Source organism: Ambystoma mexicanum, chromosome 5q (assembly GCF_040938575.1).
Source record: "Ambystoma mexicanum isolate Mex_15411 chromosome 5q, UKY_AmexF1_1, whole genome shotgun sequence".
In the NCBI taxonomy this organism is placed as follows: Eukaryota; Metazoa; Chordata; class Amphibia; order Caudata; family Ambystomatidae; genus Ambystoma; species Ambystoma mexicanum.
The window spans coordinates 397,293,227-397,310,254 of record NC_090933.1 but is presented as its reverse complement, the minus strand read 5'-3'; the positions used below and the strand labels follow the sequence as shown (position 1 = coordinate 397,310,254).

Below are 17,028 nucleotides of genomic sequence, written 5' to 3'. Positions count from 1 at the left end.
GCTGCCTTTAAACATTTTGAGCTCTGCACTGGTTATCATGATCACAATAGGTAACACTTCGCAATCAATGACGGCTGTACCATAAACTAACTACATACCGAGAGGTGCCAAAACACTACAACACTTTGAAGTGCAAATTACACTCACACAGGAGGCGCCAACACAGCAGCCACCCTGCTGAACACTCCAGACCGCTCTGTCTGTGGTTCTTCTGGGGATGTGGGCAGGTCAAGTATCCATTAATCCACTAAAAAAGGGAGCATGGGATCTGCGCTGACTCAGTCACTAGGCATGTGTGACATGAAGAACATCTTTGCCTGAGAAGACCACCCCCACGCGACAAGATTGCATACTGGGAGGGCTGTTCCACCCCACACACACACAGCGACATGCAATGCTGCCATGGTCGCCCGGCCTGGCTGTGACCTCTCAATCTGCTGCTTCCCTCGGGCATGGGGCAACTTGGAGAAGGCAGAACAAACGCGCGCATTCCGCGACTTAAAACCGAATACCATATTTCACTTTTGCGTCACGCTAGTAGAATAAAATAGGCCGTCATTAGTGCCTTTTTTTCTCTGTGAACACACTCCATTTGCTTAAGAATGTAAAGGGTAATTCTTCTGTAGATGAGAGCGGGGTAGATAAAATAAGCGGTTACCTATAAGCAGAAAACAGGCGATAACACGTTTTGTACAGGATTGTACAAACCCAACAGCCTCTTAAAACAGTGGAATTTGCTTGTGCGTGTTATTTAAGGCAGATGGCCCTAATATAATAAAACCTGCTAGCTAGTTGTGACAAGCGCAGTGTACTCCACTTCCTTTTATAATCTACTAAGATTTACAACGACCTTCTAAAAACGTACTGTTGAAACCGCAATCCGGTGCTAGAGAGGGGCTCATCTGGCTAATTACCCACGTCTAATTAGTCTCCGATAATAACGGACAGTTTAGCAGGCACTTGTGAAAAGGGCAGCCCACTTAGCAAAACGAAGTAACCGCAAGCCTTAGCAACTAGTCGAACTGTGGGACTGGACCCGGTTTGTGATGAGATATCAAGGTATGAGCGCTAGTCATTGGGCAGGATTTTCCCCGCTCTAAGATCCGGCAAAAATTTCTTGGTTTTAAATTGTTTTGTTGCTTTGCTGAAGCCGGATTCGAACACACGCCCTCAGGTGGAACGTTGAGAGACTTATCAACTACACAACTCTTAGGATTGCACTCGAAGATATTTTTATAGCAATGTGTGTGATTTTAAAGGTGTGAACCTTTTATACTTTGCTTGCACCATCACAGGGAACACAATCCCGCTCTCTTTGGTTATTATCCATGCTTTAATTAATCTCTTTAAATACAAATGTTAATGGGGGGCGTAGAAAAATCTCCGGCGTTAACCACACTCCTCAGCTCAAACTGGGTCCTTTGCTTTCTCGAATACCTATGGCATGAGTGGCACAAACCAGTCACCCACACGTTTCTGTTTTGATAGGTCTTCACACCATGGCCATATTCCCTTGCAGACTAGACCATTTTGATCTACTGGTATAACTATCATTATCATATTGTAACGCTCACCTGATTCCCGTAGAGGCGCCGGTCTTGACTGGGCGTATACCGTATCTTCAAAGGTGATGTGTAACACACGACTGGCTCTTTGGGCTGGACCTCTGTGCACTGTATGTCTGACTCGAAGGGTAAGATGTCTGCAGATAGAAAATATGGGATTAAGGAACTGGGTTATTGAATGTCTCTCTCTTCTTCCCTTTCTCTTCTCCTGTAGAACCCCAAAGGTTAACGCTCTCACCTTAGGTAAGTGAACGCTGTGCTCTCCATCTGCCTCGGGGCAGGGTGCTGTAACCAGTTTCTTCACTGGATAAGGGGAGCAGGCCTCTTGACTTCAGAGGACTGCTGTCCGTCGTTTACTCCACGAACGGTAAGTTTCGAGTAATTCTAATGTCTTTAAAGTCTTTAGTAATGTTTCTTGTTTTGCAGGGTTCCGGCGATGGCGGATGACGGGCTGAAGTGAGTTGAAGATGGAGCCCGTGTGATGAATAGAAGCGCCTGGAAGCACGTAAGTAAGCGCTTGTTGCCTGCTTCACGATGCGCTCTAACTGTCTTTTTATTTTGCAGGTACAAGTTCGGAGCGGCTGCAGGGTGCCGGAATACCCACTGGGTTAGATGTGGAAAGGAGTAATGGCACGTGAGTATTAAAGTTCCCCAATGTCTTTAAACGCACCTTGTTTTGTCTTTCAGATGCGGGATGCAGCGCCGAAGGCCTCCGGAGCGTGCGAAGAGTTGGTAAGCTTTTGTCTTTCAGATGCCGGAATGCAGTGTGAAGACCTCCGGAGCGCACGAAGAGTAGGTAAGCCTTTGTCTTTCAGATGCCGGAATGCAGCGCGAGGCGTTGGTGACAGCCGATGGACCAGGTAAGTGAAGAGCTGTCACTGAAGACCGTAATGCTAACCTGTTCTTTCTTGTCTTTATAGGTGTTGCTGAAGACTGGATTCAGGATGGTAAGCCTTTTTCCTTAGGCCCAGGATCAGATGCAGAAGACACGATGAGCGTTCTGCTGCAGAGGATGCAGAATAACGCAAAGCAAGATTCATCCATCGGGTGTGGTTTAAATAGCCTCCTGTAGTGCTTAGGTGTCTCCTTCCACAGCCACGCCTAGGTAAGAAAAGAGTTCCTGCTTTCCAGAAGAGTTCCAGTGTTCTGAATCTAGGGAGTGGCTCCTGCCCCACCCAACAGGAAAAGTAGTTCCAAACAGAAGAGGATCAGAGGCTCAACTGGCAGGCAAGTAAGCAGCATGGTCTGCTGCAGGTAAGTCCACCCAAGCATTATGAGCCCGGCGCTTCCAGCGCTGGGACTGGGCATATTTATGAGCCTGGTGCCACTGGCGCCAGGACTGGGTCCAAAAGGTCCCAATTGGGACTGGTTGGCACTCGGAACCTGGGTTATGGATCTGCTTCCAAGGGAGTTGGGAAAACCCTGACCTTTTGGAAGCAGAGATCATGACACATATCTGTTTTTTGATAACGCTTTTTTTAAATAACGCTTTTACTTAATACTGAAGATGTTTCTAAGCACAGACCCAGGATTCGAACCTGTGTTGCTCTGCCTCGTCTTGCTTCCAAGACAAGCGCGTTGCCACTGAACTATACAACCGTTTTCATTTTTAATCTGTCTTCACCATCACTTACTTATTTTTACTTTCTAGGGTCCTCCCCTCTGACCTACCTGTCACATGGCACGCACCTTCTCACCTCCTACCTTTTGGTCCTACATTCCATTGTCGAAATGTATCCCTTTCGTACCATCCATTGCATGGGTCTACAGTGAAAAGGGAATAGCGAAATGGATTGAACTTCACTGCATGTTCGCCCCCAGCCCCACCCCAACCCTGTCCCTCGCTGCCTCTCTGGGGTACATCCCCAGGGATACCCCCAGAACCTCTATATTCCGCCTACTCCAAGTATTAAGGGGACACCCTGCAAATCCTCTCCACTCTCCCCGATCCTCACACCCCTTCACTCCCCAGTCTGCTCACCCAGCTGGCCGAACCCACCCCTCCCTGTTTCCATCTACATCTGCTCTTCTGGCTCTGGTAATTTACGTAGGGCACCATGGCCCCTGCCACGCAAGCATGGAGGAGCCTTTTTAATAGTTCTTGTGTGCTGGCGGGGCAGCAGCTTTGGTGCCCCATGTAAAATAAAGGTGGGGGGGACTGTTGATGGAGCATGGGTAAGGGGGGGGACTGGTGGTGCCCGAGGGGCCATGGGGCAGGGAAGAGTGGAAACCAAGAGGCAATGACCTGCTTCAAAATTGCTGTTCCAGGAAATGCATAGATTCCATGTCCTGCCACAACCAATCAATGAGTGGAGATGGGGCAGGGCAGGAAGTACGGCAGAAGTCTGGCAACAGTGCTGCTATATGTTCCTTCACGTCAGAGAAAAGCTTTTTTTTTTTGCTTACACTTTGTTTTTCCCCGTTGTCGCGACATCAGTTGGGGGTCATGGCTGACCCCCGACCCAAAAGGGATGGGGGAGCCACATTTTTGATGTGGGTCGCCCTGAGCCTCACTGGGCTCGCCCAGCTCTATGAGGGAAGCAGTGTCACACAATTTCAGCGTATTCATGCCAAAACGGTTTTCATATTGTATTCAACAGACAAATGCGCCTCCCCTGAAATCTCACTAATAAGAGTCCCACTGCAGTTTTAAGAGTGAGGGGTATATGAGATTTACATTGACATCATTTTTATGGGAGCAGAAATTACAATTAAACTTGCTCTCGTTTCCCATTCCTTATGTCTATGGCCTTCACAGAACACACATTATCAAATGTATCCTTGTTAGGCTCTGTGATGGACATCTTCATATCACAGCCCAAAGTTTCAGAAAACACTTTGGGTACAATTGAATGACATTATGATTTTCAAAGTGGCATCTATATTTTTTTGTTATTTTTTTTTATTTTACTTGTTACAATTTTTTTTTACAAGAAATTAAAAGAAAAATATGAGTCTCCACTCACTCCTTCTCTTCTCAACTTCTAATAAAATGTTTCATGAATCCAAACTAACAACCAGACAAACCGCTCGTTCGGAGTTCCGGCTCACAGCCTCAGTCTTGCTTATAGTCTTAAAACTTCAAATTCAAAAAGAACTGGGAGACCGCTATCACATAACTAATGTTATCTCCCTCGATTAGGCGGTTCCACCAATCCTCTTAGTCACACGTTCCTGACTCCTTGAACAAGTGACCCAAGTGTGCGGTTCTCAGCTTTGACAGATTCGTAAATGATAGTAGTAAATGTCAAAGCGTCTCTGTTTGCAACTTGACTTTGCAGAACTGGCAGCTATTGTCCAGTGTTTTTTTTATAGTTCCAATCTCGTTAGTTGGCAAGAGATTCATTCGTACTCATAGGAAGTTTTCTCTTGGGGACTTATTTGGGAATTATTTTAGGTAATTCGGTAGGTCATTTATGCCTTGTGTTGTTTGTGGCAAATGACCTATCAATTTACTTCTGTGTTCTTGAGCTGTCGTCTGCATCCAATCTTGTTCCCGCAATTTTTGTTTTACTTTGTTCGGATTTTGAATAAGTTCTTCTTCGGAGCTATTTATCTCTTCAAGGATCTTATGGTTTTCTTTCGTCCAGAGCATCAGAAGTTTGCTTTTTTGTTCTTTAATTTCTGTGTGAATAATAGACATTACATTCGGGCGGTTGCTGATTAGAGACTTCCTCTATAGCATTAATGAATTTCTAGCAACCATCGACTCCAGAGATTGCAGACAGAGTTCCTGGCGTATGGACTTTACTGGTGTTGATAGCGGTAAATTCAGTGTATTTTTCCAGAACAATCCTTCTATACATTTCCAAAATTCTTGTGGTATAGTAGGCATTGCGTCCGCACCATAAATCAAAGAGGGGACGACCCCCTTTCCCTTATAAAATTGAATCAAAGGGATTACTGTAAATCAACCGAATCTTCTGTTTATTTATTTTGGCTGGCTTGCCAATTTTCTCGTCTTTTCCAAGAGGTGATGTTGCATAGGGAGCTCTTTTTTGCCGTTACTTAAAATTACCCCTAAGTATTTGAATTTCTTCACTTGTTCCATCTTCTCACCTTCCAAGGTCCAACTGAAGATCTCAGTCCTGGTATTTTGTTTCTCCATAGTCATCACTTTAGTTTTAGCTTTGTTGATCTCTAAATTGTTCCTCCTTATATAGGTTGCCAATTCATTTAATTGGCGATGTAGACCAATTGGAGTGTAATCCATCAAAATGAGATTGCCTGCATAAAGCAATCTCGGTATCCTGACCTTCCCTACTATTGGAGGTAAAGACCGGATCTCCGGGGCGCATTCTTCGATGTCCCAAAGATATGAGTTAAACAGTGTTGGTGCAAGGGGGCACCCTTGTTTAACTCCTCTTGCCGTAGGAATTGTGTCAGGTATCTTGATTGTCGTGAAGAGTATGGAACCTCCGTCCCCAAGTACCACAAAGAGAGAATACAAGATCACTCCCTATGCGATCATTGGGGCCACAGGTGGGTTGTCCTCAAAGCCCGGATGCACGGAATGTTGATAACCCCAAGACCGCTGCAAAGAAAAGCTTAGGTCAGCAACCAAATGAGCACAGTACACAAGAGAAACTTAATAAGTATACAGGGGCTTGCCTAAACAAGGGTTGTTGTGACCCTATATTCTATGCTTGGTGTAGTTCTGTGGAAGATGACACGTGAGCAGGCTCTCCCCGATGGTAGAAGGGAAAGGAGGAACAGCAGGTTGGGCGTGTACCCCAACCTCCCCGCCTGTAGTGATTGAAAGCGAGCTGGAATCACAAAGGCTGATGGAACTTGAAGGCAGGAAACAACAGATCCAGATAGGGCAGTCCGGGGCAGTCCAAATAACAATCTGAGGTCGAGTAAACAATTCAGGCAGTTTAGACAGAGCGTGATCCAAGAAGTCCGTAAAACAGTCTGTGATCAAAAGCCGTGAAACAAAGTATCCAAAGCGCCGTACAGAGTCCTCCGAAGTGAACAGCTGTGAAGCGCGGTGCCGTGGGAGTTCACTGCATAAATAGTCACTGTCCCCGCGTCACATGATCCGCGAGTGAAGTGGAATAGCGCGTCATGTGACCCGGGGTTGTGCCACGTGACCGCTGGATTCGTCCCAGTGATTACCATAGCGACCACCCTCGCGCAGCATCCCGCAGACACCACAGAAGCTGCCAGCGGACGAATGGGGAATCCCCATGCCTGTGTGACTCCCTGAACGTGGGTAAGGGGTAATGAGGTTGGAGGCAAAGTGACTGATGCAGTATGAATGTTGCCTGGCCTAGATGTATGAGAGATGGGACAAGGTGAAAGCGTGACAAATTGATTCTGATAGCATCCCACCTTGGGTAAACGCACTCTGATCGAAGAGTCTTGATGAAATGCTTTAATGGGCCCTAAGATGCTTTCCTGGCAATTTCTTGTTATTAGTTTATCCCAGAGAATTTCACGGTTGACCTGGTCAAAAGCCTGGACCAGGTCAATGAAAGCAAGTTGGATCTTCGGACTTCCTTCCTGGATCTTCCTTTTTAAGATGCTTAATAAAAAGAACATTTGGTGCCGTTCCTGCGTCTTTAACAAACCCAGATTGTAAAGGGTCCTCGTGTCCCGTTGAACTAGCCCATTTTTGGAAGTTTTCCAGCAGTAGCGAGCTGAACACTTTCCCGACCACATCTAAAAGTGCGATTGGTCGATAATTCTTGGGTTGGTCTCTGGGCCCAAGTTTGTAAATAGGAACGATAGTTGCTGTCGTCCATGAGGCCGGTATAGATCTTGTTTTAGTACCATTTTGTATTACCTCGTAGATGAACTCTGTGGGATGCTCCTTCAGGTCTGCATTAGTAATGCCATCGGGCCCAGGGGCTCTTGAATTATTCAAACAAACAAGTTTTCTATTAATATCTTCTTGATCCCAAGTGTTCACCCATGCTGGTTTTAAGGGATCTTGATTAGAAGATATATTTGTCGGTTCTTGTTTTGGAAAAAGGGGTATCCAACTTTCTGGAATAACTTTGTGAAGTGAATCGACCACGCTTCTTCTCCCACAAAGTTATTTATTAAGTTGTTTTGTGGCTCTCATATAGTTCTAATAGAGTCCAAAAGTCCCTGGTTTTCCTGCTACACACTGTCTTCAGCATAACAGCTGCATCAGATTGACTAATGGTCCCGGTGTTGTCTGAGCCAACTTTTGTATGTCTTATTGCTACTTTTAGCTCGTTCGCCAATTCTGGGGTGTTAACTTTTTTTGCTTGGCGCTTTAATTACCTTAATTTTTTTCTTTCTTCCACAATGCTTTTGTTAAATTCGTGTGGATGAGTTTTTGTCTTATTATTTGACCAAGCCTTTCTTTTAACTTCAAAAGCTTCTAACAAAGGCTGATAATCGATGTTATTTTCCACGCCTGTTAACCGATTTACCCTACAGATATTGGTGTATATATCCGTGAGTTCTATGACTGCACTAGCAGGTAATCTTAACTTTGTTCCATCCTTACATGCCTCAATCTCCGCTGCCATGGTCAATCTGGCTTTTCTTGTAGAGGTCCATTTTACCTTTAAAAGATTGTGGTCGCTGTTGGCTGTTCTCACAACCTCATACTCAGTTATGATATTCAACAGCTCATTTGAGACAAATATATGGTCTGAATTTGCCATCGAGTTGTTTCTTTCCCATGTCGGTATTCTCAGGTTATTACTTGGAATTGATGTATCTAAACTCTGAAGATCCCAGGAGGTCATTGTCGTGATTCATAATTGACCACGTACCATGTTAAGTGGCACCTTCTTTCCATTATCACACTTCATTCTAGCTTTTGGGCATACCGCATTGAGGTCTCCACATAGAATGATACATTTCGGCATCCACTCCAAATGAATTCTTTCCAAGATATTGTCTACCATTTCTAGGTTGTCCTCATTCTTGATCGCAGCAGGATTCCAGTATGTATTCAACAGGATTATTTCTTCATCCTTTACATCACGTTTATTAATTTCCAACAGTTGCTTAGACCACTTCAGAAGGGACACTTGAAGGTGGATATTTGAGGTCAGTGTTTTTATATGATGTATCCCTGATGGATCGTACAGCTGGGGACAGGTAAGTTTCGTAACCCTCCAGGAATGGCTTCTTGGTTAGCCACATCTCCTGGAGACATATGATATCAAAATCCCCCAGATTGACATCACTCTTTGTCAGGAGGTGGCTAAACCCTCTAGTATTCCAGCAGCCCATAGTGATTGTATCTTTTCCCCGAGGTCTTCGATCTGTCATTCCCCTGAATGATCGTTCTGTCCTTCTGTGACTTGCATGGCTAGCTTTTTTTCACCAGGGCTTTCGAAATCCATGCCCAATTCGAGTAATCATCGTCATCCTCATCCTCGGTTTTTTTCTTTAGTGCTGTTTGTTCATTTGCCATTTCTGTAACTTCTCAGACAAATGTGATTTTTATCTTCTGTAGAGGGCCTTTTGGGTATCTGCCCTTTTTCACGGTGTCCTGATGAGTGGTTCCGTCTTGTCCAGGTTTATTTGACTTAGCTCTTTGAACATCCCTTTTGACTTTTCGATCATGGTGACTTCCTTTGTTTGTGTCGACCGTTTGGTCGGTCTGCATGAAATCTCATCCAAACCCGTTGGTATTCCCTCTTGCCTTGGAGGCCTGTTGACGTTAACCACCTGGGATTGTTTTCCTTGTTCTTTCTCTGCACCTCTTGTACGACAGTCCCACAAGTCGTAGCCCAGCATTTGAAAACTTTCTTGTTCCAAAATCAGCATTGATCTGATTATAGGAGAAGGAATGTGTAGATGGACACAATCTCTTTTACCACTAGAACTGAACGCCACAATTTTTATATCTTCCGTTTTAATCTGCCGCAACTTTGGGATACAGTTAAATAGTGACAAAATGTTTTTCCGGTTTAGAATCAGATTATCTCGAAAGTCCTCCACCCGTTCCAGTTTAAAACTCCTTTCGCTACTCAGCTTTTTACTGTACAGAGTGTGGGTGTCTTTTTCCATGTCTGAATCTTGCTTTCTTTTGTTTCTTAGATTTCGTCCCCCGTTTTTTCTGGTGTAACTCTTCTCTTTTTCTCGTTTTTACTTTGATTTACTGATTTCACCTTCTCCCAAGTCTGGGTGTTGGTCTCTCTATTAAAAATTGGTGAACTAATCCTTGATTTTGTAACTGGCTGGGCCTTTATTATCTCTTTACGATCTTTCTCTATGTTCTTACTTTCCGTTGAGAAAGGACTAGCCACTTTCTTTCCGACCAAGGTTTTTTGTATTTTTTCTCGTCTTTCTGTCAGCGTTAGGTATGGGCTCCATTGTTGTGTATCGTTGTCTTCTTGTTTTTCACTGTCTTTTTCTACAGTCCTTCCTTGTCGGACCTCTTGTGGAGTGTCCGATTCTGAACTGTCAATCGAATACACTGATAAATCCAGGAGGTCTATGCTCTTTTTGGGGTCTTCTGTTTCCTATTTCTTGTTTTGGGTGATGACCTGGCTTGCTTCTTCTAAGTTGGGTAGTTCCGAGACCTGATAGACCACAGATCTGTTTCTTGCCTCCTTTCCCATACAAGCTTTTTTTCTCTGGCTTTCTATTAGACCCTTTGTTAGAGCAGGCAGTAATTGCTGATCTTCCACTATTACCACTCGTTCCCCTGGCTTGCTCGTATGTGTTTTTTTCTTTATGAAAAGCGGGTATGATCTCAGGTTCTTCCCACAGGGGTCTGTGTCGCTTTGTTTCAGAGACCCAGAAAGATTTGCCACCGGAAACTTAGTTTGGGGCTCGGATTACTGTTCTTCTACAATTCCAGTCGTATCGGGCGGACTGTTTTCCATAGACATGATTACACATTCGTTAAGTGCTTGATTCTTAGTTGTAGACGACTGGGAGGCCCTATGTTGTTTGCGGATGTTTGTTAGAGGGGCTGTCTTCAGAACTTCACAAACCTCCACTAAAGGGTTCTGTTTGATTGTATCATTTCGTGATTCACTCCCTGGTTGCCCACCCTCTACACAAGTTGTGTTTAGTACTTCTTTTGCTAATTCCTCCGTCTGTACAGCAGTGGTGATTTTCCCATGGGACATCTTGTCCCCTTCCAACACAATTTGTTGTTCTAGGTTGCCGGTAGTGTCACCCGGGAGCTTGTTGAGTGAATCATGCCCCCCGGCCCTTGCTTCCAGAGCCGTGATGTATCCTTCAATGTAAATCATTTTCGAGTGCAACATGGCAGCCAGAGTTGTGTGATCTTTTAAGGTGTCGTGAATCGATTCATATAATTTACAGAAGGGTGCTAGGGCAATTGTTACCGCTGACATTACAGAGAAAATTTCTGCCTTTTTTGTAGGAGTTTCTTTGTCGTTACTAGAAATCAGGAATGAAGATCTTCTATTTCGTAACGGAGAGTGCGTGTGAGGACAAGGCGTGTTGTTCGCCCCAAAATCGTTATTCTTTATGGGCTTTTTTGCAAGGCTATCTCCTTCAAGTGGCGCTCTTGCCGAAAGCTCTTGTTGGTTCTCACTCATCCTGTGTAGCTCCTGTGAGGTGGCTTCCAAGGTTGTTTCACTTGAGGGAAAATCTCTATCACAGGCATATTGCTCATTTGCTTCCTGATTGGCGGTTAGGTCTATACTCTTGACTCTATTCTTCTTAGTGATTTCTCTCAGATCGAAGACCCCTCCCTTTGCCGTGCAGATTTTACTAACTACAGGCCTGGGTGTTAAGTTCTCCAGCGTTTCCTCCCGAACTTGCTTTGTTGGGGTCGATAAGGACTGATAGCCCCTACTAAGCTGTAATTCAGGGTCTTTGAAATAGCGAATCCCAGTTTTTAAGCTTGTTCTTTGTGTGTCCTCTATCCTTGCTGACCCAATCAAGCCCCCTCCCCTCCCTTGTGACTTGGCGTTTGTAGATTCATTTGTAGGTAAATTGGCACCCTCCAGTAAGTCCGCATCGGACAATTCATCTGTATGAGATTGATCTTTCAAAGTTGTTTCTGGAAGAATTTTGCCATAGAATTTGGGGCCACAATTTTTGGCCTTAAACCTGGAATAGTCTTATGTAGTGCTCTCTTATTTAAAGATTTTACATTTTTCTGCTGGTACACATGTTTCGGCATTGTTGTTATTCTTTTTGTTCTACCTTTTAGTTCAAGTTTTTTCTGGGCTGATTTAACTGCTGTTTCCGTGGTCGAAGGTTCGCCACGCGCTTTAAAAGAGTTATTATGCTTACGTTTCACTAGAGTTACGTTCGTTATTCACGTTTCCTGTGCCAGCGTTCAGATAATTTTTTCCTTTGGCCTCTAGACCATTCAAATCAGCTGACAATATAAAGTTGTCCGGCACAACCGCCTCGTGTGGGATGGATCTGAATAGTAACATTGTTCACGTTATTTGGGTGTACTTGTGACTCTGTGAGCTTCTGGGAACACATCCGGGTGCAAGTCACTGTCCGGGACCTCCCGCGCCTCCAGGGGTGGGCCCATCGCACTCGGCTCGGGAGCCACTCCCACTGCGGCTCCCGCCGGGGTCGTTCTTGGCCGCTCCACCTCTCCGTCCCCTTTCCGACTGCACAATGCCCCTCTCCGTCCCCCACACTCTCCCACAACGGGGGCCCTCCCCCCCGGGGCCCTCCCCCCCCCCCCCCCCCCCAAGTTTCTCCCCCGCTCCGTCCGGGAGCTCCACCCTCCTGAGGCCGCGAAGGACCACACGGCAACGGCGGTAGCTCCCGCGGGCAGGGCGGCCGTTCACTCGCCTCACTCGGCCGCCATGGCCGCTCACCTCCCTCCAGCCGCTTGCCGACTCCCACCACCATGGAGAGCAAGCGACCCCCCTGGACCACCACCTCCTCCTCCTCCTCCTCACCCGACCCTACATCAGGTAAAGCAAGCGATGTGGCAGTGGGGGAGGGCTGAGGAGGTGAGGGGTTTTCTTGATTGTTTACTGAATCATGTTCTTTCAAAACATTCTTGTGCAGGGTCTCAGGCTGATGTGGTGAACGATGTAATACACAATTGTTTACTTTGTCCAAATGTTCCAAATGTTTCAAGGAGGTGTGCGTACTTGAAATAACAATGTTACTTGGGGCCGTTGTTGGAAAGTGAAAAACGTTTCGTTTCATACCTGTATTAGGCAGAATGGTAACTGGTGACACAGGGACCAAATGTCGTTGTCGGGGTGGGTGTTTGAAAGGGCTCCTCAAGTCCAAGCCGGAGTCCTCTCGGCTGGATCGTTTGCTTCGGCGACAACGCCCAGCTTCCTCCATCCTTAAGAAGGGGGGCACCCGGTGCCGTGCCGCCCCGGACTGCACCAGACTGCTTCCACCTCAGCTTCCAACTCTGCAACCGCTCCGCGGTGTGTGGTGGCTTTTCAAGAGTAATCTCTTCCTACAGGCACCAGTAGTAATGGACAACAGGCTGCACAACACATGGGGACTGCACCAGACTGCTTCCACCTCAGCTTCCAACTCCACCATCTATATTATTGCGCACGCAACTCAAATGTATTTAAGCTGAATTGACATCTCGCTTAATTTGACATGCAATAAACTTACATCATCCATTTCCCATTTAAATAAAACATTTTTAAATAAAAAATCTCAAATCCCCTTTCTGGTACTTTCATTAAAGTGGTTACTAGAGAGCAGATATAATTTCTTTTGGGGGGAAATTTCCCACTCACTTTTGGGAAGATGCTTTCAGTTTAGGAGTGGCCTGGATACTTTAGATTGAAACGCTCCCAGTTAGCAGGGCCTCTGCAGAACTGCTTCCATGAAGTTAGGGCTGCCTCACATTCCCTTGTGTGCAGGTTCCACAATGGACAGGATTCATCACCCGGAACAAGAATTTCCTTTCTGCAGTGCTTAAGTTGGTCTCTCTCCAATCCATCCATCCATCCATCCATCATCACAGTGCCTGGTGTTATTCTTTGCTGCAGCTTTTACAATTTCAGAACGCCACCCCTCTGTGCTCCAACTAAGTGTCCAAACGTCCATGCTTGTGTCATACTTAGGTCACATTGGGAGACTAGCCTGATCTGTCCCCATTGAATACAACCCCCCAATCTTCAATGGTTGATATTTCTAGATTTATGATCAAACTGCTAAAATTTTGACAGCCAATTTGTTTTTTCTATAATTCACAATGGCAGCATGCTAACTTAATTCCTCATCTAGGATAGACCCCCCCCCCCCAAAGTAGTACATAGATCTGGAGTAGTGAGTAAGGCGAGGATATCACCTAGACCAGAAAACACTGGAGGGCCACCCTACCAAAACTGGCATCCTGGCCTGAAAGGAAACCCAAGTCGTAATGCTCAACAAACATGTGCAATGATGCTAGAGTTGCTGCTTGGAAGTTGTCCAGGACAGGGACTCTCGTCTGCAAGGCATGGGTGGCAGCCACCTCTCTGGTATAAGGTGCTCCGAGACCTTCAGGCAAATCCTTTCCAGCCAGATCATAGCATTCCAATATGCAGAGAATGATCCACCTTGACAGGGCCTGTTTGGCCACAGCCCTGCCAGCACATATTCCAGCATTAACCAATGAAAAGCTGTTCATCTTTCCTGGCCTCTCTTGTCCGAGAGGCTTAGTAGCAGAGGGCCCTCACCAGGATCAGCCGATGGAGTCGCTCTTCTGCCTTGGAAGGATGAGGCAGAGGAAAAAACACTAAGATGAATCTTTTGAGAGAGATGAAAATCTGAGACCACCATTGGAAGTAAAGAGGGTCCTACTCTCAATGCCACCTTCTCTTAACCAAATGGGGAGGTTTAAAGGCTAATGCCTGGAGCTCACTCACCCATCTTGCAGAAGTGAGGATAATCAGGAAATTCACCTTAGGGGTGAGCAACTTAATAGAAGAGGAAGTGAGGGGCTAAAACAGAGCTCCCATAAGAAATGTCGAAGCCAAATTAAAATTCCATGCTGGGATCTCTGTTTTAGCCCCTCCACAAACTGTTGGAGAAAACTGGTTACACAAACCCCACAAGAACTGCATAACAGTGGGGATTGTAAAGAATGAGCCCTGTTCCGGGGCCCGCCTCAAAACCGAAACATTGGCGAGATATCCTTCAACAGTGCTGATCTGAAGGTCAGCCTGGGCCAATGACAGCTAAAATAAAAAAATAAAAAAGGACAAAAGAAATCCAAAACAGGGGTTTATACCAACAGGATAAAGGGTTCAAATGCCTCTCCCACCGCCAACCCAAAAATGCACGCCACCTGCAGGCATAGTAGATTTTGTTGCAGGTCTCCAAGTTAATAGGCGCACATCAAGGATGTTATCTGATGAGTACCAGTCCTTGTATTGCAGCCTCTCGGTAGACAAGCGTGAAGGTTCAGACTTCTGAGGTTCGGCTCAGGACCTGCCCCTCTGATCAGGAGAGCAAGTTGATTTTCCCCGGGAAGAACTAAGGATGGCAGATGGGCATGTCCAGGAACTCCGGGGTACCACATCCTCCGAACCCAGTCCAGAGCGATCAGAATCAATATGGTCCAGAACAGGCGAGCAGAATGACAGGGATCAGCGTTAACACATGAAGGAGTTTGAATGTTCATTCGACTGGCAGTGCATTCCCAGAGCTTCCTGACAAGGAAATTCCCCAGGGCAGAACAACTCACACTTTCTGTTCACATTGGAAGCAAAGCTATCCAGGAAGAGTAAACCAGAAGGAGAAGATCTCCTTCAGAACTTCTTGGGAGAGCTCACGCTCGTGGGAGGCCGAAGTCTGTATGTTCAAGGCATCCGCTGTGACATTCTCTCTTCCGTAAAGATGGGCAGCCGTCAGAGAGACACCATTTTCCAGAGTCCAGAACCAGTCTCATTACTGCTCTGCATAGCAGCAAGGACCCCACACCACCCAGCTCGTAGAGGTTATGCATGGCTACTGTGTGGTCTGCCAGGAACAGCATAGTTGTGGTGTTTACAAGAGGAGATGAAGGAGACCAGGGCCAGCCTCATCACTCTCAACCTCAACTAATTTCTGACAGGTGAGCGCACAACCTGTCAGATCTGCATCAGTGACTGTCACCTGGGGCCAGGGTTGACAAAACAATGTGCCTCTCTTATCTGGGTTGAAACCTGCAAGGGCTGCAACAGAGGAGAAGCTAAAGTTATCTCATATGAAGTCTTGCCTCTGAAAATTCTAGGATGCAGGAGATCATAAGGCCTAGTGGACACAGAAAGGCAGAGTAAAGGACTTGTCCCTGAGATTGGGGGACATTTACCATCCAAGAGATGTTTGCATACTCTGTTCATGGGCAGAAATGCCCTGCTTAGGCAAGCTTCCAAGATTGACCAGGTCAGGTGTGTGTTAAGATGGCTTTCTAAACTCTGACCTGGTGGGCAGAAGTTTAGGAGGCCACCCTAGTTTAGTTGAACAGGGGAACCTTCTGGACAAGCCAGACCAATCTACGGTAGCTTGGCAGGCAGACAAGACTAAGTCTCAGAAGGGGCGAGAGTGATCGGAAGCCCACAATGAGCACACACAGTAAAACTCCAAAGAATACGCTTGGCCAAGTGTATATCAAACATGCATATATATTTATTATAGGCCTCAATAGTTAAACACAAAAAACACCAAAGTAATATAAAACAGTTCCCACACACGCCTTACACTATTTAACATATATACAGTTATGTTTCCGAGAGAACTTCAGTTGATCGATTTAGAATGGATGCAGAGCCCCTTCTCTTATCCAATATTCGTTTCGCGCAGAACTATGTGATAGCCAATGGGAAATCTGCTCTCTTGCATTCATGCCAGGAGTGGGCCAATCACGGCCCACAGTGGTTACAGTCATTCAGGCATACCAGACATACTAGCACCAGTAGAGTGGATTGGGACCAGACAGTCCCAATCCTCTTCCTAGGCACTAGCACACGTAGCATGCAGGAGCCCACGAAAGTTGCGGTTTTAGCAGGAGGCTTCATGCACAAATAAGGAATTCCCAGGTCTACTCGACCTGGGGAAGGCAAAGGGAGAAAATGGCAAAAGCACTGAACAAAAGACTTTGTGACACAGCCATTCTTGGCACTGGCCACTGCCTTGAGCCAAATGCAGTAAACGCGATATGGTTCATTAAAAAGAAGTAAACACACTATAAAGGTAAACTGCTGCCACCAGTTCATCCGAGACACTTGTACAATCACCAACCATCCTTAGCAGGGTTCTACGGCCATAAAACAAAAGGACCCCTATGCGCGGTACTGTAAGGTACTTGGCACATAAATAAAAAGTTCACAAGAAATTGCAACATAGTCAAAGACTAAGGGAAACATAGTTTCCCAGTACTGACAGCCTGAAGGATGTGTCAGTTTCCCCATAACAGATTAGCAAAAGCAGCGCAGATGAAGGCTGTGCTTCACTGGTAAAAGTCAAGTTATGATCAACAATAGTGAGGTAGTGGTGAGCGTGTGATATTTGTGTTATATTTGCAAGTGTTATGGTTTGACTTGTTTTGGTTGTATATGTTGTTAAAAAT

General features: G+C 45.8%; 1 protein-coding gene across 5 annotated transcripts in view; it reads right to left on the bottom strand.

Annotated features, from left to right (window-relative positions):
• Window positions 1–17,028, bottom strand: part of GREB1L (GREB1 like retinoic acid receptor coactivator) — a 1,340,557-nt gene that overhangs the window by 909,869 nt on the left and 413,660 nt on the right. The gene's annotated exons all lie outside the window — the stretch shown is intronic.